The 25,489-nt window shown below is 34.7% G+C and overlaps 1 long non-coding RNA gene across 1 annotated transcript in view; it reads left to right on the top strand.

The window, feature by feature from the left end:
* Window positions 1-3,255: 3,255 nt before the first annotated feature.
* The window catches only part of LOC121028759 (uncharacterized), a 107,581-nt gene continuing 85,347 nt past the window's right edge, over window positions 3,256-25,489 (top strand). The window contains exon 1 of the long non-coding RNA XR_005789423.1: window positions 3,256-3,463. This is a non-coding gene — a long non-coding RNA (uncharacterized LOC121028759). The remainder of the gene's footprint in view (window positions 3,464-25,489) is intronic.

Here is a 25,489-nt window from a genome sequence, read left to right as displayed (position 1 = left end):
TTTTAAGGAACCTCCATACTGTTTTCCAGAGTGGCTGCACCAGTTTGCATTCCCACCAGCAGTGCAAAAGTGTTGCCCTTTTTCTGCATCCTTGCCAACATCTGTTGTTGCCTGAGTTGTTCATTTTAGCCATTCTGACAGGTGTGAGGTGGTTTCTCAGTGTGGTTTGTGCACCTCTCTTTCCTGACATCGAACACAAAATTAATAAGCCTCAGTGGCAAGATGATGAGGAGGACCCAAATAAGTCAGAAGTTCTGCTATGTCTGGGGAAAAAGGTGGAGGGGAATATTCTATGTCCATATTTTTACAGGGTTGTTTTCACAGAAAAAAAAAAAAAGATTACATTTGGTTGTAATGCTAGGAAGGATTCAGCAGTCAGACAATGGGCAGTACTAAAAAAGATGAATGGAAAGCAGTCTGATATTAGGTATCAGTATAGGGTCAAAATCACACCAGTCTCACTCTGGAGTAAAACATAAAGCGATCAGGAGGTCCAAATGAGGATAACACATCATGATGAGTAATACTGGGAAGTAGAGTCAGATCCACTAAGCATAAATCAGCAAGAGTAGCTACAGAGGTTGAGGAAATTCAGGAGGAAGATAGGACAGTCACCATCTAAGAGGAGGGGTCCTGGAAGCTCTGACTCCAATGACATGGTAGGTACTTTTAACTCCACCTGATTATGACTTGTGAGTTACTTCTTGGAGATTCCAGGTCCCTTAGGATCTAATGGCCTCTGGACCTGTGATTGTCTCACAGAGAAAATCAAACACAATAGGAGCTCTCCCATCATGTATGTATCAAATGTCCCTTCTTCAGATTAGTAGCTACCGATTTTAGCCATTAAATTATTGAACATATTAAAACTTCCACTAAATTTGTCAAGATGAAACATTGACTTGGATATATATGCCTCTACAATGGAACTTCCATATGGTTGCAAAAGTGGAAGTACCAATGCAAGTGCACTACTGAGGTGAAATGCAGAGAGACACAGAGTATGTAGAGGAATATGTAGAGAAATAGAGAACATAGAAATAGAAGAAATGCATAGTCCTTTCCAAGAGCTTATGATATAGTGTGGGAGGCAAACAGACAACCGCTAACATAGTTATCATGCTTTTTCATGTCATTATTTCTACAGGGACGTATACAAAGGGCACCCTTGTAAAAGGTAGAATAAAACACGGCACTCAATAACATCAAAGATATAACGTGTGTACAAGAGTAATACATGGCAAAATGGGCCAAATTCCATGTAAGATGTATCCTTGGATATTCGTAGGAGGAATAAACCACACTGCATTAGAGAACTGTGGACACTAGTTTACAAAGGCTAGGAAAAATAGAACAGCAATTAAGGTGAATTGCATGAGGTGTAAAGAGGTAGAAGGGCTAGATCCTACAGGATTTGTTTATAGATAATAGTAGTTTAGCTTGACTGGAGCACATATTATGTGTTGATTAAAAGAAGAGGCCATAGACAAAATTAAAAGTAGGGGAAATTGTGAACCTGTGATATTTTGGCTATGATGTATAAAACTCTACATATATTACTTTATCTTCGCAACATACTATCGAGATGGGCATTAACATCACCAACTTAGAGATAAAGAAATTGAGATCCAGAACAATCATAACTTGATTTAGATAAAACAGAAAATAGTGGGAAAACATGAATTTGAACACACGATATTGGACTCATTCTACTACAACATGCTGCATCTTAAAACAGTCTGATGAGACCAAAACTATTTTTCTTAAACCATAGCCTTGGAACACAGGTTGGTGCCTGAACTGCATAAATTCATTGCATGAATTGTCCTCAGTAGTAATTTAAGAAATATCTACTCCAATTCTTTCTCACTATTCCACCTCATCCATCATATGTTTTAGCTTCTGATAAGCAAGTAGAGGTAAAAAATACTTGTCCTTTTTTCTTCTGGAGTTGGAATTAAATTTAGTAAGTTTTGTTCAAAAGTTTGAAAGAGGGTGAGGGAGAGGTAGTCCCACATTTTGCACTGTTTTGCTGAAATCATTGGTAAGCATGACATTAATTATTCATGCATCCGTAACACTAATTAGGACACTAATCATATATTACTTCATTAGAATCAGTTAACAGTATTAACAGCATTATATTATTGACAGGAAAATAGCAACACTAAGTGGGTCTGTGCTCTTTCTCTGCTTTATCTTTTAAAAATACACCAAATTTCTTTGTTTTCTGAAAACTTGTTCAGAGTCCTTAATCGTAAGGATGAAATAAATGGTATAGGAGAAAATGGGTAGCCCGATATCTGATATATTTAGATTATTAAGTGTATATTAATTCATTTATTCTTTCATGCATATAATTTAATTACATTTTATTAATTGAAATAAATCAACTGTGGGGAGTTAGTTTAGATATCAAACTATTGCCCCTAATACTCAGTGTGTGAATTCATCCCCTCCCAAAAATGCAAATTCATTTTCAGGCAATCCCTTATAGTGTAAAATGCCAGAAGGTAGAATCATTTCTTTTTAATTCACCTTGTTAAAAAAGAAAAAAAAAAATGCCATCAGTAAGTAGATCCTGGATATTCTTGACAAGGGTAACTAATCTCCCTTTTGTTTTCTATTCTACAAATATCCCCAATTACCTCCATTTTTTTCCATTATTTACACTTTCCATCCTTCTGAGGATTTTGACTACTACTGACCACCATCAAAAACCATTGCTGTGTTTAAGGATCAATAAGAATATTGAGGATAAACAAATTTTAAAATGATAAAATAATTCTTAGATGAAGTTTTGGTAATAGATAGTTTGTGTAGAAATCTGTTTTCTTAAGTTGGGTATCCTAAAAACAAAAACTGAGTGGTATGTGTTGCGTCCATGGTTTACTAAGGAGAAACCTTTAAGGGACTGAGGGAAACAGCTCTGGGTGGGGCAAGACACCTGGTAAAAATACAGAGTAAGCTGCCACAGGCTTTTCTCATGTAGAGCTCTGGAGCATGGATCGCAGCACAGAATTATCCTGATCTGAGGCAAGTTAGCTGGACTTTTACACTCCCTATCAGTCATTCCTTGACTCTGGAGGGTATAATCCCCAGTGGAGGTGACTCCTGTCAGTTTAGAGCAGTTGTTCTCAATGTACGGTCCCCAGACCAGCACATCAGCATCACCAGGGAACTCGTTAGAAATGATAGTTTCTTGGACCTCAGCCCAGACCTGCTGAATCAGAAACTCTGGGGGTGGGGCCGAGTGATCTGTAGTTTTAACAAGCTCCTCAGGTGATTCTGATACACAGCAAAGTCTGAGCATCACTGGCTGAGAGCACATCTCCAGAGGAGAAAGCTGTGATCCCTTAGCAGCTGATCTCAAGCAGTGTTGGTTCAACAGCCCTGTGACAGGAATCAACGTGGTCTGCCCACTGCACCCTGTACGTGTGTCGTAGGCTTCGGTTGTACGACAGTAAGTCATCCCTCTTGTATTTACCGTGTTTGTAGCTTTTGTAAATTTCCCCATTTAATAGCTGCCCTGCATGCATGTGCTGGACCTGCCTCATTCTGGAAAAGTGGATAATATGTTTGAATCACTTTGCCTTGTCCTTCTGCCTTCCCCGCCCCGTTCTCAGGAGGAGTCCTCCTCCTAAGGATGTATTTTTCAAAGACAGACCAACCAATGCAGAGTCCATATGACTAACCAGTTGGGCTCTTGTACTCCAGGCCATTACACAGCTGCCTTAATGAGCCCCAAGGCTCGGTACCAGAGAACGAGGGTCCCGGGGCCCAGTGAAAATATCAAACTAGCCAGTGCTAAATCTGCTTGCCCTGCCTCACCTGTGCTTATCCGTGGAAACCACAATAAAGACCCCTGCCCACAGCTCCTCTCCCTACCTCGGCCCCCCTGGCAGACCTCCCCCTCCCTGCTCATCCGTGGGGCTTCCTGTGGCATGCTGTGCCCTCTCCTCTTGGCAACTGTGAGTACTGTTTTATTATTATTTTCAATAGCAGTTGTTTTCCTGATCTGTTGACCTCACTACCCCTAAAACTTTTTGTTAGCGTGCTGTATTTAAAATATCTCTTCATCACAATCCCCTCCATAAGGGATGCACAAAAATCGAAAAAGTAGATTCAAGAGTCATGCCACAGAGGGTGTGAGGCCAACTGGCAGTTCACCTCCACGGATTTGAATTAAAATTTCAATTGGGGGTGGTTAAGGGGGAAAAGATTTCACACGGATGCCATATAAAATTTTACTTCACATAATTCTCATCATGTGACTCCCCTTTCCTTTTAAACGAACAGAATCAAAGTTCACTCCAGAGATAGGGCAAATATTTGTTTTCCACTTGAGACTTTGCTGAGAAAAGAAATTCAACTTGCCCTCTGTGCCAGAATTTAAATAATTTTTTTTGGAACATCATGCTTTGGTTGCAAACATCCCTTTCATGCTAGCATGCAAAACAGTTATAATTTTTATTGCAAATCTGTAGTATGTTTATTTTTGGTCAGAACAAAATAACAAATGAGTCACTGCTTTCACAGTGAGAATGTGTATGCCAAGGCTGAAACTTAGGGTGATAAATAATAATAAACATTAAACAAAACTAGTGAATATAAAAAGAATGTAATTACATAACATGGCAATTTTTCTGCAGTAAGTAACGTGACACGCGTTCTTTTGGCATTGACTTGCATTGATTTCTATCAGGAATTGTTCAGTCAGAAGCAGTACTTTATTGAGTGTTGATTCTTGTTTGTGAATGTATGTTTCAATTTTGAGTGAAGATATTTTCTTTATGAAGGACTTAATTTCAAAAGCGTGAACACAATCCCAGCTCTGGTGACCTTGCCTTGCAGGTATTCTCTGGTGTGCCAAACTGTGAAAATTGCAAGAGATACATTCATCTTCATCATGTGTGTTTGATAGCAGTTATTGAATTTCTAAAATTAAATAATTTGCAGGCTATTTTAGTGTCCCAAATTTTCTGCCAGATTTTCTATTTTATGAGTGATTTATTTGTAGGTCCAAAGCACCAGAGGTTATAAAGCTGTGGCCAAAAAGATTCTTACTTTGTACATAGATTAAAAGGTTTATCTCACCCGCGGTGCAGCTAACTCGTTGCCCAGATGCTAAACTCAGTGGTGTGTGACATAGACAACAGGTTATATAATTTCCAGTGGTCAAAGCTGGGCTGGGCGTTGGTGTCTTTCTCCTGTCGGAAATATTCCATGGGACACAGAGTTTTCAGTTACTTGAGGATTATGAACATTACCTGAATAATTCAAAACTCAATTCTTCTGATTTTAGCAGGACAATAAAAGGAACAATGTTTGTTTACAGGGCCATTAGCTTAGCTTTTAAGCTGAGGGAATGTGATGAGCTGACCATTACCAGTCAAGCCTATTCCACTGTGATGATAGAAAAGAAGCTGATCTTCCAATTTAAGTAGATTTGTTTTTGTAAGATTTAGTTTATACTTGGAGCAGAGAGGATTAACAAATAAAATTCAAAACCCACCTCACTTTAAATGTACTATTCTCCCCAGCTTGTAAACCTCTTAAGCACAGAAAATTGCTTTCTGTATTAACACCTTCTGATGTATTGTTGTGTCACTGTCCTGACACCTTCAACTAAACATGTTGGTTGTGGCAAGACCAGAATAATGATAATTACAATATTAATGCTAGCTGCCCTTTCATAAATGTTTAAAGATATCAGGTGTTGTTTTAGGTGTTTTGAATATATAGTATGTTAATTGTTAGAACAATCCAGTTAGGTTCATTTTCCAGGTGAACCTGAGTCAAACCCCTCAACCTTGTGTAGGATTTTGGAATGCGCCAGACTGGGTTTAAATCCAGGCTTTGACACTGAGAAAGTAGGTGACCATGGGTGCATTACTTGACCTCTGATGTGCATTATTTGACTTTTAAGTAGTTGCCTGTTTAAAAGGCCCTTAGGGAAAAGACTGCTTATAATGTGATTAACACCTCTTAGTGGACCCTTAGCTTCACTTCTATAATGCCCCTAATTAATTTCCTCCTATCCATAAACACAGCTGCTTTACGAGTCCATATTCTCCTCTATTTCACCTAGACAAAGCCCATTCTCTTCCCCTGACACCAGTGGTATTCTAGCACGGACTGCACTGGCTCATGAGAACACAATTGTTAAATAGTAAGGAAGATCTGAAATCTGGTTATTAAACATTTGGCAGCTTGAAATCAGCCACAGTGGGAGTGTTGACATCAGGGAAATCTGTAAGCCCTACAAAGTGAGGGCTTTCTCCCACCCACATCCTAATGAAGATGCAGTGTACCAGCAATAAACCTTTACACTGCTAGCAGAGGAATATTCAGATACCTGTATTTCATCACGTTTGATCTAATTCTATTCCCTTTACAATTCCTGGCATCCAGACTACTTGGGATTACTTAAATTTTCATAAATTGCGGTCGGTCTACCAGCCACCCCAACAAGATCTCACTCTTTGGTTCACCAACATGCTGACACTATGTTACAGCGACTCTTGACCTCTTATTCCCCAAATATCATGATCTCTGTGTTCGGTGCCCCTGTGGCAGAGGTAGAGCCCCTCCCTAAGGAATGCAGTGGAAGCCTTCTCAGAACAAAGAACAGCAAGGTGACCCAATCAACTCCTATATACGTATGCGTAGCTCTGACACACTCTGTAACTTGGACCGTGTCCGATCAGACTAAATGTGTCACCATATATGAAAGACAAACAAGTAGAAATTGCATAAAAGGTTATACCCCACTCTGCTAGGGGCTCAGCCTTTTGGGGTCTTAGCCCACTGAGCCTGTACTGGCAAGTATAAAGCTGCTTCCTGGAAAGAAAGGCCTCGGTGTTCTGTCCCTCTGTGGGAGAATCCTGCTGCACCCCCATGTTGTCATTCATGCTGTATTGTCTTGGTAAATTCCCCTCATATGATGAAGCTTTTTTCCATAATTCCTTCATGGTTCAGCTTTGTCTTCTAATCTGTAACTTCCTAACATCCCTCCTACTCCAGAGAGTGGGGGTTGAGGGGGAGACCCTGTCTTTGCTGCTTTTTTATAGCAAGTTTGTAAATGTGTGAATACTGCACTGATCACACTCATTTATATTTGCTTAATTATTTACCTGAGTAGATCCAAGGTCTGAGTTTATGGCATATCACCTAGAATATAGGCGGTGCTTAGCAAAGAAAAACTGCAAGAAGGAATTAAATAGGTAAGGAAGACTTACCTTAAGGCCCTTGTAGTAGCAGAGAGAGAGAAAATTCAACTCCCCTGCAACAAAAGACAAGAGAGTTGTGAAGCACTGGGGTGAGCTAGTAGAAAAGCACTGGAGGATGTTGGAGGAGGGGGGATGGTCATGTGGTTACTGCCATCTGTGCTGACTAATCCACAGTTATCAAAGTTGGGTCTCCACCCTCCCACAGACCCTGGCATATAGGGGCTCTGTTTCTTGTGGTGATTATGTTTCCAAGAGATACTTTTCAGGTGTTTTTTTATCCAGCTTTATTGAGATATGATTGACACCTAGCATTGTGTAAGTTTAAGATTTATAACAAAATGATTTGATATATGGTGAAATTGTTACAAATGTAATTAACATTCCTCACCTCATATAATTGTAATTTTTTTCCTTGTGATAAAAACATTTAAATCTGTCAGCAACCTTGAAATAGACAATTTGTTAACCATACTTATCATGTTGTACATTATAGCCCTAGAACTTATTTATAACTGGAAGTTTGTATCTTTTAATCACCTTCACTAATCACTAATTTCCCCAACCCTCCTTCCCACCTCTGTCAGTCACCAATTTATTCTCTGTATCTATGAGTTTGGGCTTTGTTTTGTTTTTATAGATTGCACATATAAGAAGTGAGGTCATACAGTATTTGCCTTTCTCAATATGACTTCTGTCACTTAGCGTTAGGTTCTCAAGGTCCATCTGTGTGGTCACAAATAGCAGTACTTAATTCTTCCTTTTAGGCTGAATAACGTGTGTGTGTGTGTGTGTGTGTGTGTGTGTGAATCATATTTTCTTAGTCCTGGACACTTGGGTTGTTTCCAGGTCTTGGTTATTATAAATGCTGCAATGAACACCAGGGTGCAGATAACATTTTCAAGAGAGTGATTTTCATTGTTGTTGCCTTTGGATACATACTCAGATGTGGAATTGCTAGTTCATAGGGGAGTTCTAATTTTAATTTTTTGAGGAACCTGCACACTATTCTCTATAGTGGCTGCATCGGCTTACATTCCCACCAGCAGTGTATGAGGATTCCCTTTTCTTCACATCTTCACTAGCATTTGTTATCTCTTATGTTTTTGATGCTAAACACTCTGATAGGTATGAAGGGAGATCTCCTTCTAGTTGTAATTTGTGTTTCCCTGATGAGTGATGTTGAGCACCTTTTTATGTACCTGTTGGTCATTTGAATATCTTCAGAGAAATGTCTATTCAGGTCTTTTGCACTTTTTAAATTGAGTGATTTGTGGGTTTTTTTTCTTCTGTTTTTCTTTATTTTTATTTTTGTTTTTTCTTTTTTTTTTTTTTGTTTTTTTGTTTTTTTTTTTTGCATGTCGTGCTTGTTTAATTTTGATTTTTATAGCTTGTGTTTAGGTGTTCTATCAAAAAATATCATTGCCAAGACAAACAAATCAGGAAGCTTTTCCTCGGTTTTCTTTTAAAAGTTTTATGGATTCAGGTCTCCTGTTTAAGCCTTTGCTTAATTTTGAGGTAATTTCCCAGAAAATTTATTAAAGTTGCTATCTTATCGCCATTGAACAATGGTTCTCTTGTCAAAATATTAGTTGACCTTACATGAATGAGTTTATTTCTGTGCTTAATTCCATACTCAGGAAGACATTTGTCTAAGGTGTAGTCAAAATGAGAAGAACGTTAAGGTCATCTAGGTTATGCTTATAAATATCTTAAAAATTGTGTTTGACTAGTGAAGTGAATCCCATTAGTCAATGCATTCTAACCATGCATATGGCTAAAAACAATCAATAGAAATTTTTTATATAGACTTGCTTGTAATTGTATAAATGCTGACTACCAATCGATGCTATTTGGGAGCTGTTTTCCTATTGCTCTGCCTGTATCTATGTTCCTAAAATGCTGTATGCAAATAAATATAAGTAATCATTTAAAATATAGTAAAATAGTTGACTATTTAAAGACCCCTTAAAGGGAGGGTTATTTATATTGACGATAGCACCACTGCATTAAATTTTTATGAAACTTTTATTTCCTACACTGATCTCCCTTAAAAAAGACTGAAGTACCTCTGGTATGCTGGGGATGTTCTAGTTCTTGATCTCATTTCTGGCTCCATGGATGTTTGTGAAAATCCATTGAACTGTACCTTTATCTGTGCACTTCTCTGAGTACATATTCTGTTTCAATATGTGCATTTTTCTGAATATTATGCTTCAATATAGAAATTTACAAAAAAAAATTGACACAGGATTTGGAGTCCTTGGTCTTGGTTTATAGACCTAATGCATGTTACTAAATTGCTCTGTAGATGTTTCTAGATCTGGAATGCAATGCCATTTATCCAACTTAATTATTATTTAGGTCAAAAGAGATCCTATATGTAACATTGAATTTATAAACTTGAAGGTAAATACAAATGTGAATTTTTATGACTAGATGAATGTTGATAAAATGGCATCTTAGAGTCATTTACTTGCTCCTGTGACTCTGAAGTGGAAAATTATACACTTTGTAGTTTGTTTAGGCTAAATTCATCTAAAATTTTTTTGATTTTTATTAGTAACTTTTTTCTCCTGATATTATCGTAAGGATTTTCTTTTGGGGGGGGGAATTTTTGTTTTTCAATATTTTATATGAAAACTTCCAAGCATAGAACAAAGTTGAAAAATGTACATTAAAACCTGTATATCTACAACCTAGGTGCTCCCCATTTTCTCATGTTTTTCAGTAACTGTTACTTAGAGTAAAATTTACCTGTAAGTGTATAGTTTTGAGTTTTGACAAAGAATTTGCATAACCACCACCATAATGAATATAGATAATATTTTTATTACATCAAAAGGTTCCTGAGCACAAGTCTGTGGTCATCCCCTCCCTCCACTCATGTCCCCTGACAACCACTGGTAAGAAGTCTATGCCTATAACTTTGCCTTCTACAGAATGTTATATAAATGAAATCTTAAAGCACACAGACTTTCAAATTTGACTATTTTCACTTAATATAATGCCCTTTAGTTTCCTCAGTGTTGCTACATGTGTTAATAGTTATTTCGTGTCATTGGCTAAATGTTAAATCATCATTTAGCTGCACCACAATTTGTTTATCCACTCACCACTTGGTTGACATTTGGATTCCTTCCTGTTCTTGGCAATTAGAAAGCTGCTAAAAATATTCACCAATATTTTTTTTGTTTTTTGTTTTGTATGCAAGTCTTCTTTCATTTCTCTGGGAGAAATTTTCTCTTGGAGAAACATGGCATTCCTATGAGTTGGATTGCTGCATCACACCATAGTGTGTGTTGTACTTCTTGTGGTACTGCAAAACTGTTTTCCAAGATGGTCATATCCCCTTGGATTCTCAAAAATAGGTCTGAGGGCCCTATCTGTACCTCATCCTCACCAGAACTCGGAATTGCCAGGGTTTGTTTGTTGGTCTATTTGTTTTTGTTTTGCTTTTGTTTTATAGCCATTCTAATAGATGTGTAGTGATATCTCATTATAGCTTATATTTTCATGGGTGTAATGACTTATGATACTGAGTAAATTTAGGTTCACAGGCGTATTTGCTACCCATATCTTTGCCAGCATGTCTGTGTGAGTTTCTGTCCTTTTGTAAATTTTTGTTTTAAATTGGATGTTTGGGGTGCCTGGGTGGCTCAGTCGGTTAAGTGTCTGACTCATGATTTCAGCTCAGGTCATGACCTCACAGATTGTGAGTTCAAGGCCCATGTTGGACTCTATGCTGACAGTGTAGAGCCTGTTTGGGATTCTCTCTCTCCCCTCTCTGTCTGCCCCTACCTGCTCTCTCTTTCTTTCTCTCTCTCTCTCTCAAAATAAATAAACTTTAAAAATAAATAAATATATAGGATATTTATATTCTCTTCGGCAAAATTTGAGAGGTCTTTATATTTTCTGTATACAAGTCATTTATCATTGTCTTTGGCAAATCCTTCTCTATTTTTATAGCTGTATTTATATTCATGTTAGCTCCAAGTTTTCTTCTCTTTGCTTACTGCTTTGACTTTAATTTTCTTCTAATTTCTTAAGGTACAAGATGAGATAGATGTACTTTGAGATTATTCTTGTTTTCTAATATAAGCTTATGATGTATAAACTCTAGGCACTAGAGCTGCATTGCACACATGTTTAAAAATGCATTTTTTATTTAATTCAAAATGTTTACTAATGTCTCTTGTGACTTTCTCTTTGATCCAATATTATTTAGAAGTGTCCTTTTAACATTCAAGTCTCTGAGGAATGTTCAAGATATCTTTTTAAATTATTACTAACTCTAGTTTGTTTTTTGTTTAGAATTTTTTAAATCTGATTAAGTTCATTTTAAGGTCCAAAATATGGTCACCTGGTGAAAGTTTGGTGAGTGCTTGAAATTGTGTGTTGTGCTGTTGTTGTTTGACACATTCACTTAGCTCATGGTGATTAATGATAGTCTTCATGCATTCCTTTCTCTGGGAGGGAGTGCAGTCTCTCCCTATAATTCTAAATTATTTTTTCACCAGTTCTCTCAGTTTCTTCATAGTTTTTGAAGGAACTGTGAATATACACATAAAATTGTATCTTCTTAATGATTTCTTCTTATGATTATGATTTTTCCCTTCTTACCTCCGATAATATCTTTTGTTTGGAATCTGCATTGTCTGGTACTGGTATAGCCAATCCATCTTTCTTCTGATTACTAGTGCTATTAAACATCAGTCCCATCATTTTAATTTAACATATATATGTTTTCATATTATAAATAGATTTATTTTAATAGTGTGAGTTGTGGGGGGGTTCTGTCTTTTAAAATTTAATTAGACAATGTTTTGGGTTGGGTGTTTAGAATATTATATATAAAATTATAGGTTTTTGTTACAATTTAAATTTTTTTGGTAGTTTTTAGTCTTTCCTGTGCTTTTTCCCTTTTATATACCATTTTGAAAAACAAAATGGTTATTATGATTCTGTGTTATTTCCACTATTGACTTCTTTTATCTTTTTTTAATTTTAATGGTTTCACCAACACAAACAATATAACATTAATATATCCTAATTTACTTTAAACAATATTGTATCATTTCACATAGTATTGAAGCTTTGCAACAATATACTCCAATGCCTCCATGTCCTCTTTTATGCTGTGTCTCTCATACATCTGAATTTTGCCTGTCATAAGCACAACAAGACAGTATTATATTTGTTTTAGATAGTCCATTATATTTTCACCTGCTTTTTCAACAGACATCTTGCAGGCCAGAAGGGAATGGCATAATTTAAAGTCCTGAAAAGAAAAAAAAAACCTATAACTAAAAACACTCTACCAAAATTATCACTCAGAATTGGAGAGATAATTTCCAGACAAAAGTCAAAGAAGTTTATTACTATTAAAGCAGTCTTACAGTCTTAAAGAAGTTCCTCTAATATTTCTTTTAAGTGGAAAAGAAATGGCCATAACTAAAAGTTAAAAAAAAATGAAAGAAAAATATCACTAATAAAAGCAGACAAATAGTAAAGATTGTAAAGAAAATCCTTCAAGCTGGTGTATAAAGGTTGAAAGACAAAATTCGCAAACTTGGTTTTATCTACAAAAATTAAAAGATGCATACAATAAAGATAAGACCTTGTATGCATAAAACAACTTTGTAAAAATATAGTGTGCCCTTAGAATGTGTTCAAACTTGGGTGACCAATTGAAAATATAGAGACCAATTGATTTTATATAGAGAGAGGATGTTTTAGATGAACTTCTTGGTAATCACCAACCAAAACCTATAATAGATAGACAAAAAAATAAATAGAAAGGAATCTAAGAAGAACATGAAGTCATCAGTTGCAGAGGAAGAGAACAAGAGAAACAGAAAGGAACAGGGAAGAGCTACAAAAATATCCAGAAAACAATTAACAAAATGGCACTAAATATATACCTATCAATTATTACTTTAAATGCAAATGAACTAAATGTTCCAATCAAAAGACCTAGGATGACTGAAAAGATAAAAAAAAAAAAAAAGACCTGTTTATAGTTTTCCTACAAGAGGCACACTTCAGACCTAAACACATACAGACTAAAAGTGAAGGAATAGAACCTATACCATAAAAATGGAAACAGAAAGATAGGATAGCCATACTTAGTGTTTGTTTTTAAATCTATTTTGTGTGATCTAACAAGACAAAAGGGCATTACATAATGATAAAAGGACAAATCCAACAAGCTGTATAACAAGTGTAACTATGCATGAAACGTTGGAGTGACTAAATAAATATTGCCAAACATAATCAGCCGTCATTGCTGATTAGGATTATGTATGGGAGAGTCATTTTAAACTTTCTAGATTTCACAGGACATTATTTTATATAACACTTAAATTCTTGTTAATTATCCCACAAAGAAAGCTCCCTGGTAGCTCTGAGGCTATGCCTTGGCCTGGTTGGGGGTGGAGGGGTAGAAGGCTGCAGCCAGGAAGCTTGAAGGGCTGTGGGGGAAGGGTGAGATGTGCTGAGGCCTGGGGCCAACTTCATTCTGGGCTTGCCTATTTGTGTGTTCAGTGTCAGGAGAAACTGACAGTAATATAATTATAGTAGGGAACTTTAACACCCAACTTACATTCAATGGATAGATTAGACATAAAATCAGTAAGGAAATAGTGGCTTTGAATGACCCTTAGACCAGATAAACTTAACAGATCTATATAGAACATTCTGTATAAAAACAACATTCATAAGGGATTCTTTCCAAGGATGTAAGGATGGTTCAATATCTGCAAATCAACATGATATAACACATTTTTTTAAGTGTACCTGAAACATTCTCCAGGATAGATCACATGTTAGGACATAAAGCAAGCCTCAATAAACTTAAGAAGACTGAAATCATTGAGGCATCATTTCTAACCCCAATGGTATACTAGAAATCAATTATAATAAAAAAATGGAAAAAAACCCACAACGGTGGAGGCTAAATAACATGCTACTAAACAACCAGTGAGTTAACAAAGAAATCAAAGATGAAATAAAATACCTGGAGACAAATTAAAATGAAAACACAAAAGTCTAAAATCTTTGGGAGACAGCAAAAGCAGTTTTAAGAAGGAATTTTATAGTGATTCAAGGCCTACATTAAAAAACATGAAAATTCCCAGGGGTGCCTGGGTGCCTGGGCATCTGACTTCAGCTCAGGTCATGATCTCGCAGTCCGTGAGTTCAAGCCCCATGTTGGGCTCTGTACTGACAGCTCAGAGCCTGGAGCCTGCCTCGGATTCTGTGTGTGTCTCTCTCTCTGGCCCCCCCCCCCCCCAGCTTGTGCTCTGTCTCTCTCTGTCAAAAATAAACATTAAAAATAAATTAAAAAAAAAAACATGAAAAATTTCAAGCAACCTAACCTTAAACCTAGAGGGATATAAAAAATGAAGAACAAACCAACCCCAAGTTAATAGAAGAAAGAAAATTATAAAGATCAGAGCAGAAATAACCTAATAGACTAAAAAAGCAATCGAAAAGAGCAGTGAAATTAGGAGCTTGTTCTTTGAAAAGAAATAAAATTGATAAATCTTTAGTCAGACTTGTCAGGAAACGGTACTCAAAATCAGAAATGAAGAAAAAGTTACAACCAACACCAGAGAAATAAAGAATTTTAAGAGACCATTACAAAATTTATATGCCAACAAACTGGACAGTTTAGATGAAATGGATAGTCTTAGAAACACAAACTTCCAAGACCAAATCAGGAAGAAAGAAAATCTGAACAACCTGATTCATAGTAATGAAATTAGTGATCAAAATCAACCTAGTGGCTTCATAGGTGAATTCTAACAAACGTTTAAAAAAGAGTTACTATGTATTTTTCTCAAACTATTACAAAAAAAATTGAAGAGGAAGCCATGCTTTCAAATTCATTTTATAAGGCCAGCATTATCCTGATATCAAAATCACACACACAACAAAAAATTAACCAAAAAAAAAAAGGCCAATATCCTTGATAAACATAGATTCAAAAATCCTCAACCAAGTATTAGCAAACCAAATTCAAGAATACACTAAAAGGATCATTTGCCACAAATATTAAGGGATTCTTTCCAAGAATGCAAGGATGGTTCAGTATCTATAAGTCAATCAATATGGCATAACACATTAGTAAAATGAAGGCTGAAAGTCCTGATACCAATAGATGAAGAAAAAACATTTGACAAAATTCAGCATCTGTTCATGATAAAAACTCAACAAAGTGGGTATAGAGGGAACATATTTCAATGTAATAAAGCCACAGATAACATCATATTTAACGCTGAAATCTGTAAGTTTTTTCTCTAAGATCAGGATTAAGATAAGGATGTCCACTTCCACCACTTTATCACTTTTATTTAACATAGTACTGAAAGTTATAGTACCCATCATACAAAAATCTATCCAAATTCATAAGTAAAACTCACTATTTACAGATAGACAATACTGTAGATAGAAAACTCTAAAAACACCATCAAAAAACTATTAGAAAAATAAATTCAGTAAAGTTGCAAAATATGAAACTGATACACAGAAATCTGTGGCATTTTTATACCCTAATGACCTAAAAGAAAGAGAAATTGAGAAAACAATTTCATTTACAATTGCACCAAAAGGAATAAAATACCTAGGAATAAATTTAACCAAGGAGGTAAAAAATCTATACTCTGAAAACTATAGGACACAGATCAAAGAAACTGAAGATGACACAAAGGGAAAGATGTCCTATGCTCATGTGTTGTAAGAATATTATTAAAATACTCATATTACCTAAAGCAATCTGTAGATTAAATGTAAGCCCTATCAAAATACCAATAGCATTTTATACAGAACTAGAACAAATCATACTAAAATTTCTATGCAACCACAGAAGACTTCAAATGGACAAAGCAATGTTGAGAAACAAGAAAAAAGCTGGAGGTATCATAATCTCAGATTTCAACAAAGCTGTAGTCATCAAAATAGTGTGGTGGTGGTGACACAAAAATAGATACACAGGTCAATAGAATATAGATCCAGAAATCCATGCTTATATGGTCAATTCATCATCTACAATACAGGAGGCAAGATTACAATAGGGAAAAGATGGTCTCTTCAACAGATGGTGATGGAAAAACTGGACTACTACATGCATAAGAATTAAATGGATCACTTTCTTACACCATTTACAAAAATAGACTCAAAATGGATTAAAAATCTAAATGTGTAAGACCTGAAATCTTAAAAGTCCTAAAAGAAAACATAGTAAACTCTTACACATGGGTCTTAGCAATATTTTTGTGATTGGTGTCTTCGTGCAAGGGAAATAAAAGCAAAGATAAACAAGTGGGACCACATCAAACTAGCAAGCTTTTGCACAGTAAAGGAAACAATCAATGAAACAAAAAGCCTACTGAATGGGAGAAGATATTTGCAGACAGTATATCTAGTGAGAGGTTAATATCTAAAAGATATAAAGCACTTCTATAACTCAACACCAAAAGAAAAAATCTGATTTAAAAAAATGGGCAGAGGACCTGAATAGATACTTTTCCAAAGAAGACATACAGATTAACCAACAGATACATAAAAAGATATGCAATGTTAATTATTAGGAGTTATTAGATACATATAAAGATATATAAGTCAAAACCACAATGTATCCAATTATTTCTAGACGTTTACCTGAAAAAGATGAAAACACTAATTTGAAAAGATATATACAACCCCTATGTTTATTGTGGAATATATGCATAGTCAAGATAAGGAAGCAACCTAAATATCCATTTATAGATGAATGGATAAAGATGTGGTGTGTACATATCTAATGAAATATTAGTCATGAAAAAGAATGAGACCTTGTCATTTATGGTAACATGGATAGACCTAGAAAGTATTATGCTAAGTGAAATAAGCCAGAAAAAGACAAATACCATATTATTTCACCTATGTTTAGAAGTTAAAAATTAAAACACGTAGGAAAGACTCAAATACAGAAAACAACCTGATGGTTGCCATAGGGAAAATTGTGGAGGTATGGGTGAAATAGAAAGCAATTAAGAGATACAAACTTCCAGTTATAAGTCATGGAGATGGAAGTCACAGTCTAGAGAACCTAGTCAATATTGTAAAGACGCTATTGTGACACATGACACTTATGGTAAGCATTTTGTAATGTATGTAAATGTTGAATCGTACATCCAAAATGATAATGTATATCAACTATACTTTATTTTTTTCTTAAATTAGGGGTACCTGAGTGGCTCAATCTATTAAGCGTCTGACTCTTGATCTTGGCTCAGGTCATGATCTCGTGGTTTGTGGGATTGAGCCCTTCATTAGGCTCTGCACTGAGACTGTGGATCCTGCTTGGGATTCTCTCTCCCCCTCCACTGCTTGCACATACTCTCTCTCCACAAAAATTTTAAATGTTTTAAAAGTTAAATATTGTATATTTTTATCTAGAGTTCAAATATTCCCTTTATCTACTTATCAATGGTTATCAATCAATAATCAACAATATTTATCTCTATTTTATTTTTATAAATTCTAGAGAGGTGGCTGCAGTTACCTAATGGAAAATTCAGTTGTTTATGGATAGTATAAGTGTAAGACTTTTCTAATAAATATGCACTTTTTAGTGTTCCTATAAACTTAAACATGATCACGTGTGGATTTTACAAAATGTTATTTTTCTTTCAAAAAGAGTTTTATCAATTCAACATATAAAATTCTAATTTAAGCATACTCTGTTAGAATCCCTTTCAGATAATTTTTATGATTGATGTGCTTTCAGAGATTTTAATCATTCCCCATAGGAAGTGGTTCTAGATTTATAACTGGTCCATAACTTGCTTGGGCTTATTGGGTCTGTATTAAAAACTGAAGAATTTATACCTTATTTTAACAACCAGATTATTATGAATACTTTTCTCTCCTTTGATTGTCTAAAGCTAAGTTACCTTGTTTCTGGTATTCTGATTCTGTGTCTTTTGTCTTGTCTGAGAAAGTTCTGGAAACTGAAATGATTTTCTGATTTCCTTCTTCTGTTTGATTTGCTCTTACACATTTCCTTCTCCTCCTTCCCTCCATGACTTCCTATGTGCTCAACCATAAGAACTAGATACTGGTCACTCTACTTATGCTTTTTACTTTCTAGGACACTCTAGTGTCTTAAATTTTCCTGGATAAATTTCTGTTTTTATACTTGATTATTATACTTTATCCCAGGGCATTTTTTTTCTAAGGGTCCTCTTTAGGATCCCTGCCTCAAAAACCTGAAAAGTCTTTATTATTTAGCAACACAGTGATTTCTCATAAAGCACATGAATATACATTTCTGTAATTAGTTTTTAAAATACAGTTTTAAAGAAATATGTTTTATATTGTTCATGGGCCATTTGTAGCAAAGCAATTTACAAGATGAGATTTATCCCCATAATACACAAATAGCAGGTGACTTTTCTTTAATATCCATTATGTCCCAAGAATTACTTGAATGCTTTCCATATTTTATCTCATTGAAAATAACCTCATAAAGCAGGCAGTACTATCTCCATTTTGAATATAATGAAACTAAAGCATAGAAAGCTTAATCAACTTACCTAAGGTTGTAGACTATAAAGTGCTACCACCAAAAATACAGATTTTGGTAAAATTGACTTTGTGGTCCTATTACCTTAAATTCATGATTAAATTTTATCTTTATATTTGTTTTTATAAACAGATAACAAATTTGCATAAAATATATTGAAAAATAAAATATCTTTTACTGTTTACTAAATTTATGAAATTCTGTTTTGCTCTAAAATAAGACAATACTTATTTTAAAAAGAATTTGCATCTTAGAATAATATGAGGATTGTTAAAAGAGAATCCATGCTCCCTTCCATTGAAACATCAATGACAGCTGCTGGGAAATATAGTTAAGAACTAAAAAAAAAAAAAAAAAAAAAAAAAAAAAAAAAAAAAAAAGCAGTTTCATAGAAATAATGAAAGTGCTGTAATTGTTGTGAGGTAGGCATAGTTTTCTCATTTTTTATTCCATATATCTGAGTATAGTTCCACTAAAAATCAAGTATTTCCCTGATACTCTTTAGCTACTATTAGCATATAAAGGTGTCATATATGGAAACAGGGAGAAGTCTTTTCAAAATGCCTAACAGAAATAAGACAAGAATGATGTTGTCATGTAATAGAATACAAAATCATGACTAATTTATTACCTTGTCATAATTTTACATTAAATAATAGAACCTATAATATGTCTTCCACAAGCAAACATATTTGAAAATGACACATTTATTAAATTTAAACTCTTGTATGCAAATAGTGTCTAGTATGTATTCATAGTGACAAGTCCCAAATGCCATGTCATTTATTGCTCACGTGTTTCTTTTTAGTCCTCTTCAACATAAAGCTGGAATGTGAAAACTATTTTAGAAATGGATTTTGAAGGGTTTAATCAGATTACGAGAAATGAAGTTTCAACATATTCTTAAAGGACATGAGAAATGGAATTGTTAATAGTGTTCGAAAGTAAGTAAAGTATTATTCCTTGACATGATAGAAATTTTGTCAATCATTGGGTTTTTTTTATTATTATTCTTGTGCCATCAAGAATGTCAGGACAAGTCAAGACCATATTACTAGTCAGTCATTGTGTCCTATTGATTTCATCTCAGTGCTTTCTCCTCTCATCTCCAATGACACTGCTTAGGTTCAAAATTTTGCCTTGATTTGAGTAGACTCACTGTTATCTCTACTTTCATTCTTCCCTATCATAGCCCCCTCTCCCCAAAAACCAGTCCCTTTTTTAGTGCTTTCATAAGGATTTTCTGAAACTCCTATCTGATGGAGTAACACTTAAAATTTTGAACATGCAGCCAGACTGCCTAGATGTGAATCATAGCTCTCTTACCTAGCAGTTTTGGAAACTTCTCAAGCCATTTAACCTACTAGTACTTTGAGGTTTTTTTTTTTTCTATGTATGAAATAGAAATGATATTAGCTAACTCAGTAAGGTTGTTATAGGAATTCAGTGAGTTAATATACATAAACTGTTAACAGTAGTACCTGGCACAGATAAGTAATATAGGCACTATTTTACAGAAGAATAAAAGAAAAATAGTACTGTCAGCTAAACAAGGGGAGGCAGCCACTATATTTGGTTATATATATATATGCGTGTATGTGTATGGGTATGCATGTGTGTAGGTGTATATATACATATATATAAAATCAAGCAGCTGGTTAATGGCTGTCATTTGACATTAGAAATTTTTGCTCACTGTGAATATCCAGGATGAGAAGAAATGTAAAACAGAGTGGGAGTCCAAAGAAACATTAATAATTGGCTCCAGATAGATACAAGAATGAGTAAGCAAGCAAAGTAGGCACAGGCCAGGATTATATAAGTGGTAGAAGTCCATTTTCTTTGGGGTATGGAGAAGGAAGAAGATTGCTGTTTTGAAGGCACCAACCAATAACAACATTCAGATGAGGTTCGGGTTCTGAGTATCCTCTAGAATGTAGACAGCAAAATTAAACACAGTGGAAGTATGTACAAGGTTGATGGGCAGAACATAGAGAGTCTGGCTAAGGTCAGGGAATTTACCAGGTATTTAACAAGATCTAACAGTGAACAGAGATCAAAGTCAACATCTCTGGAACTTGATTACTGTGGTACATACTGCCCTTGATTTCAAATTTTACTTATTTATAACTATAACTCTTGGCAAGGAAGATATTTGATTCTTTCTATATTATCATTTCCCAGTTGTTTGAAGTGATCAAAAGAAACCTGACCACATTGTTTCGGAGCTAGTTCTCAGGTGGATGAAAGATACAAGGTAGATAGGATCAAGCAGTAAATTGCCAACCAGTATGGTGGTTTCCCAGCTGCTGTGACTGTGCTCTAAACCTGTCACCTTACACCACTTCATCTATGTTCATTTGACCACCATCCTGATTCCATTCTTTAAACTCTTACATACTGCATAATTGTTTTTTCGCTGGTGTGGACAATGGAAATCTCAACTTGCTTTGATCTGTAGTTCTTGCAGCTTTGTTCGTTAGCTTTCCTGCATGTCTTTGCTACCCAGTTTTTGCTTTAAGCCATCTCCAGTCCTTTTCAATAAGCTCATACTGGAGCAGACAACTCATTGTTGGGATGAGGGATGGTGGACTGGGCTACACAGGTGTGAACAGGTTCTGGGACACTACCCTAACTGAGAAGATTAGGAGATCCAATCTTGTGCTCCTACTACATTGTGTATTTATATATAATAAATATAATCTACATATTCTATATATGCACACATGCACATACACATGCACATACATTGTAGCAATGATAGTATTGTCCGTTTGGTACATTTGTAACTCTCCACTATATTTTAAACTACTAGATTTTAAACTACTTCTCCAGTACAACAGTATTTTTATTTGTGTGTGTTTATCCCCAGTGCCTATATCAGTGTCTAGCTTAAAATGAATAATATAGAACAAAATTAATTTAATAAATAGAGGAACCAAATGATAGGTATAAACTAATTCTTGGCAGAGGAAGAGCTGAATGCATTCCTAGACAAATATTAGTAAGGAAGCTGTCCAAGTGTCTTTTACAAAATGACGTATTTTCTTAAAATATTCTAAGTTTCCAAGATTTATTTGCTAGGCTAACATGCTCAAGTCTCTTTGGATGACGATAATATTTTTATCTCCATTGTCCTGAAGAATAAAAATAAAGCAGGTGCAAAAAAAAAAAAAACCATTTTAAAGGTATATTTACTATCGTTTTTAAAAAACAGGACTCGATAAATCAATTTTTAAAACTCAGAAAATTAAAAATTTTATATCTCAAATATGCCTTAACTCATTTCTAGAAAAAACTTCCCATAGTTCTGAATTTCAATATATCCTCCTGGCACATCCTATAGGTCCTATAAGGAGCTGAGCATTTTCGACTTCTAGAAAGGGATGATATGACATTTAGAATTTTAAATGAAGACTTTCATGAGTAAGTATAATCTATGCTAAAAAGGAATAAAAACTATTTTAAAAATAATTTCTTTACTGCAATATACTTTGAATGTTAGATGTTATCTTTAATCTTTAATACTTAAGTGCCAGTGTAACTTAATATGTGGAACTTTGCCATTAAGAAATTTTCAAAATTCACATGTGATTATGTTTATGATTGGTAACTCTTGATTCCCTTCCCTAAGCTTTACTTTCCTTCAACAGTGCATTTCTAAAGATACTCCAACAAAAGCAGAAAAGCAAAATTTTCCTTCTTGTTTTTCTCTAAATTGTTTCTCCAAGTAGGTATGGCTACAATAAGAGTAGAACATAAGTATATGTTTGCGCTTACCTCAAAAGTCTGCTTTTAAGTCATTCATTTTATCTATTACTGGTAGCAAAGGAAATTAATTGAAATGCTATGGAACGTTATCATAAAGGGATAAATGCCTGTGATGTATCATTAAAATTAAGAAATTTTGAAACGATTATATCAAGAAGAGTTATATAATATAAATGCATATACCGTGTGTATGAAATTTCTCAAAGATATTTTTACATGAGTACCATACATCCTAAGAATATTATCCTTTGGAGTAAACAGAACATCCCATTTACAAAATATCACTTTGAAATGGCTAATTCTAGTAGCTCAAAACTAAATTGTCAAATACTTAGTTATTGAGAAGGACATCCTAGTAAGAAGTCTTTTGTCCATAATTTTGCATATTTTATACCAATTTTATACTCATTTTTATTACTGTTGTTAGCATTCAAAATAGGATTAGAAAACAGGCAAGGTCCTTGCCCTTAAGATATTTATTTCTTGGGAGAAGTGGTGGGGAAGAAGGAAACAAGATGTCAAATGAATAAATACACAAAAGATGATTTTAGATTTTGGAAAGTACTGTGAATAAACTAAATTCGTGCAATAAAACAGGACATAAGAAGGCCACATTGTTTATAGTTTTCTTTCTGTGACCTGAATGACAAGGAACAGACAAAAGAAAGTATATTCTAGGCAAAAGGCATGGCAAATGCAAAGGTATGATGCTGGGACAAGAGCACTGACTTAGAGACCAATGAGACACCAACATACCTAAAACAAAGAGGAGAGGGTTGAGCAATCAGGTGACTGAGTTTGGCAGGGGCAAGATCCTAAAGAAAAATGACATATAAACCATGGTAATAATCTGGATTTTCTAAGTGCCCAGAAAGACTATTCAAAAGTTTTCAGCAAGGGCTGAAATTATCTAATTTTTCCCTTCATTGTAAAAGATTAATTTGGTTGCTCTAAATGAATAAATTTTATCTAACCAAGTTTACAAAGTGAGAAACTCAGTTAAGATGCCATTGCTATGGCCCAGTGAGTAATGATGGTGTCTTAGACGAGGGTGATGGCAACAAAGAATTAAAAAAGCAATCAAATTTGGTGTGTGTGTTAGAGGTAATGTGACATGATTTAATAGTGGGGGGTGTGTGTGTGTGTGTGTGTGTGTGTGTGTGTGTGTGTGTGTTGAGGAGAGTGTTGGTAAGGGAAATAAAGTTACTAAGAATGACAACGGTCCTCTTGGTTCAAGGAACTGAGTGGAAGATAATATTCTTTAGTGCGATAGGGAAGATTGATGAAAAATCATGTAATTGGAAGAGAGACACAAATCAAAAAGTTATACTTTAGACATGGTTAATTTGAGATGCCTGTTAGTCATTTAAGTAGCAGTTGGGTTTATGAATTTGGAGCTTAGGGGAATAGTTAGATAGGAGGAGGTATGTTTGGAACTTACTGCCCAATTCCTGATATTTCAAGCAATGCAACTGTGTGAGATTATAGAGGAAGACTTTTTAGAGAAATAATAGAATAGAGCTTAAAACCAAGTTCTAAGGCACTTCAATTTTCAAAGATTGGGTAGACAAAGGGAACAATCCATAAAGGTAAGGAGAAAAAGTCAAGAAAGTGTAGCTGCACAAAACAAAAACAGAAAGAAAAAAAGCAGGAATTATATAGTTGCCAGTTGTGTTCAAGTCTGCTGAGAAGCATGGAAATCATTAGTGAATTTAATGAGAGCAATTTCAGCAAAGTAGAGAAGACAAAAGCCTGATCAAAAAGGATTTGAAAGAAAATGCAGATAAGGAGATAACAACTATAGATTACTTTTATATTATTCTGGGAAAAGGTAAGAAAAAGAGCTAAATGCTGTGTTGTAGCATAAAAGGTTGTCCATGAGAATTCTCACTTATTATGGAAATATAACAAAATTGTCTAGATAGTGTTGAGTACCAATTTGAGACTTGTGGTTATGAACTGAAAGTCCACTTAATACGTCTGCATAATGATCTATAGCAAAATTTAGCTTCCTACATGCAGGTATAATATAAGAAAAGTGTTAGATTACTTAGATTTGCAGTTCAACCGGTGAACATAAAGGAGGGAAGATGTCAACAGAAGGATTTTTGCAAGTAAAGGATTTTAATAATGAAATGTACAATTTGACTTGGAAGTTAACTTGGAAGCTTGATCATGAAAAAAATGAGTGATTTAATCCAACTGGAATGAGAGGAGGAGGAAGAGGGGAAGAAAAGAAGGCAAGGGCTTGAAATTGGAATATTGAAGGTGTTCTTTTAATAATGATGTCAACATAAAGGGTATAAACACAATAGTGGATGATTGAGGTAGAATGGAGATAATTTCCACTGGAGATGAGGTCAAATAGCTCAAAGCAAAAAAAAAAAAAAAAAAAAAAGGAAAGAAACATTTATGAATTTCTATGATTTAACAACTCCTTCATCCACAACTCTAATAAGGAAATTAACAAGGAACCTTTGTATTTTATTTACTATGGTTTTGCTTTATTTTCATCAGGTCAGAATTGTTCAAAGTGAACTCAGTATTAATCCCCAGAATAAGAATACTTGAAAATAAATTGAAATAATTCATTTTGTGTTAATACTGAAAGAGTCCTTTCTTTATATTATAGATCTTTTTTTAAAAAAAAAATCACAGTAATTTAATAGGGAACTGGTTCATTTGACTGTGTTGCACAGATCAAACTCTGAACATTTTGGTTTTGAAAAAGAGGGTTACAGATTTTTTGCAAGACAGTGGTATCCAGAGTTGTGTTATTTTCAGATTTTTAAAAGAATCACCAAATGCACTCAAATTCTATATGTAGAACTTTGGATTATTTATTTGGAGGGTTTTAACTATCAAAAGATTTTGAGTTATTGACTCCTTTGTTAACTGAAATTGAATGTTTAGCCCT

The sequence above is a fragment of the Herpailurus yagouaroundi genome, unplaced genomic scaffold (assembly GCF_014898765.1).
Source record: "Herpailurus yagouaroundi ecotype Mexico unplaced genomic scaffold, PumYag 100, whole genome shotgun sequence".
Classification (NCBI taxonomy): domain Eukaryota; kingdom Metazoa; phylum Chordata; class Mammalia; order Carnivora; family Felidae; genus Herpailurus; species Herpailurus yagouaroundi.
Note: the sequence above shows the minus strand (reverse complement) of the source record. Positions and strands in the feature narration are given on the sequence as shown.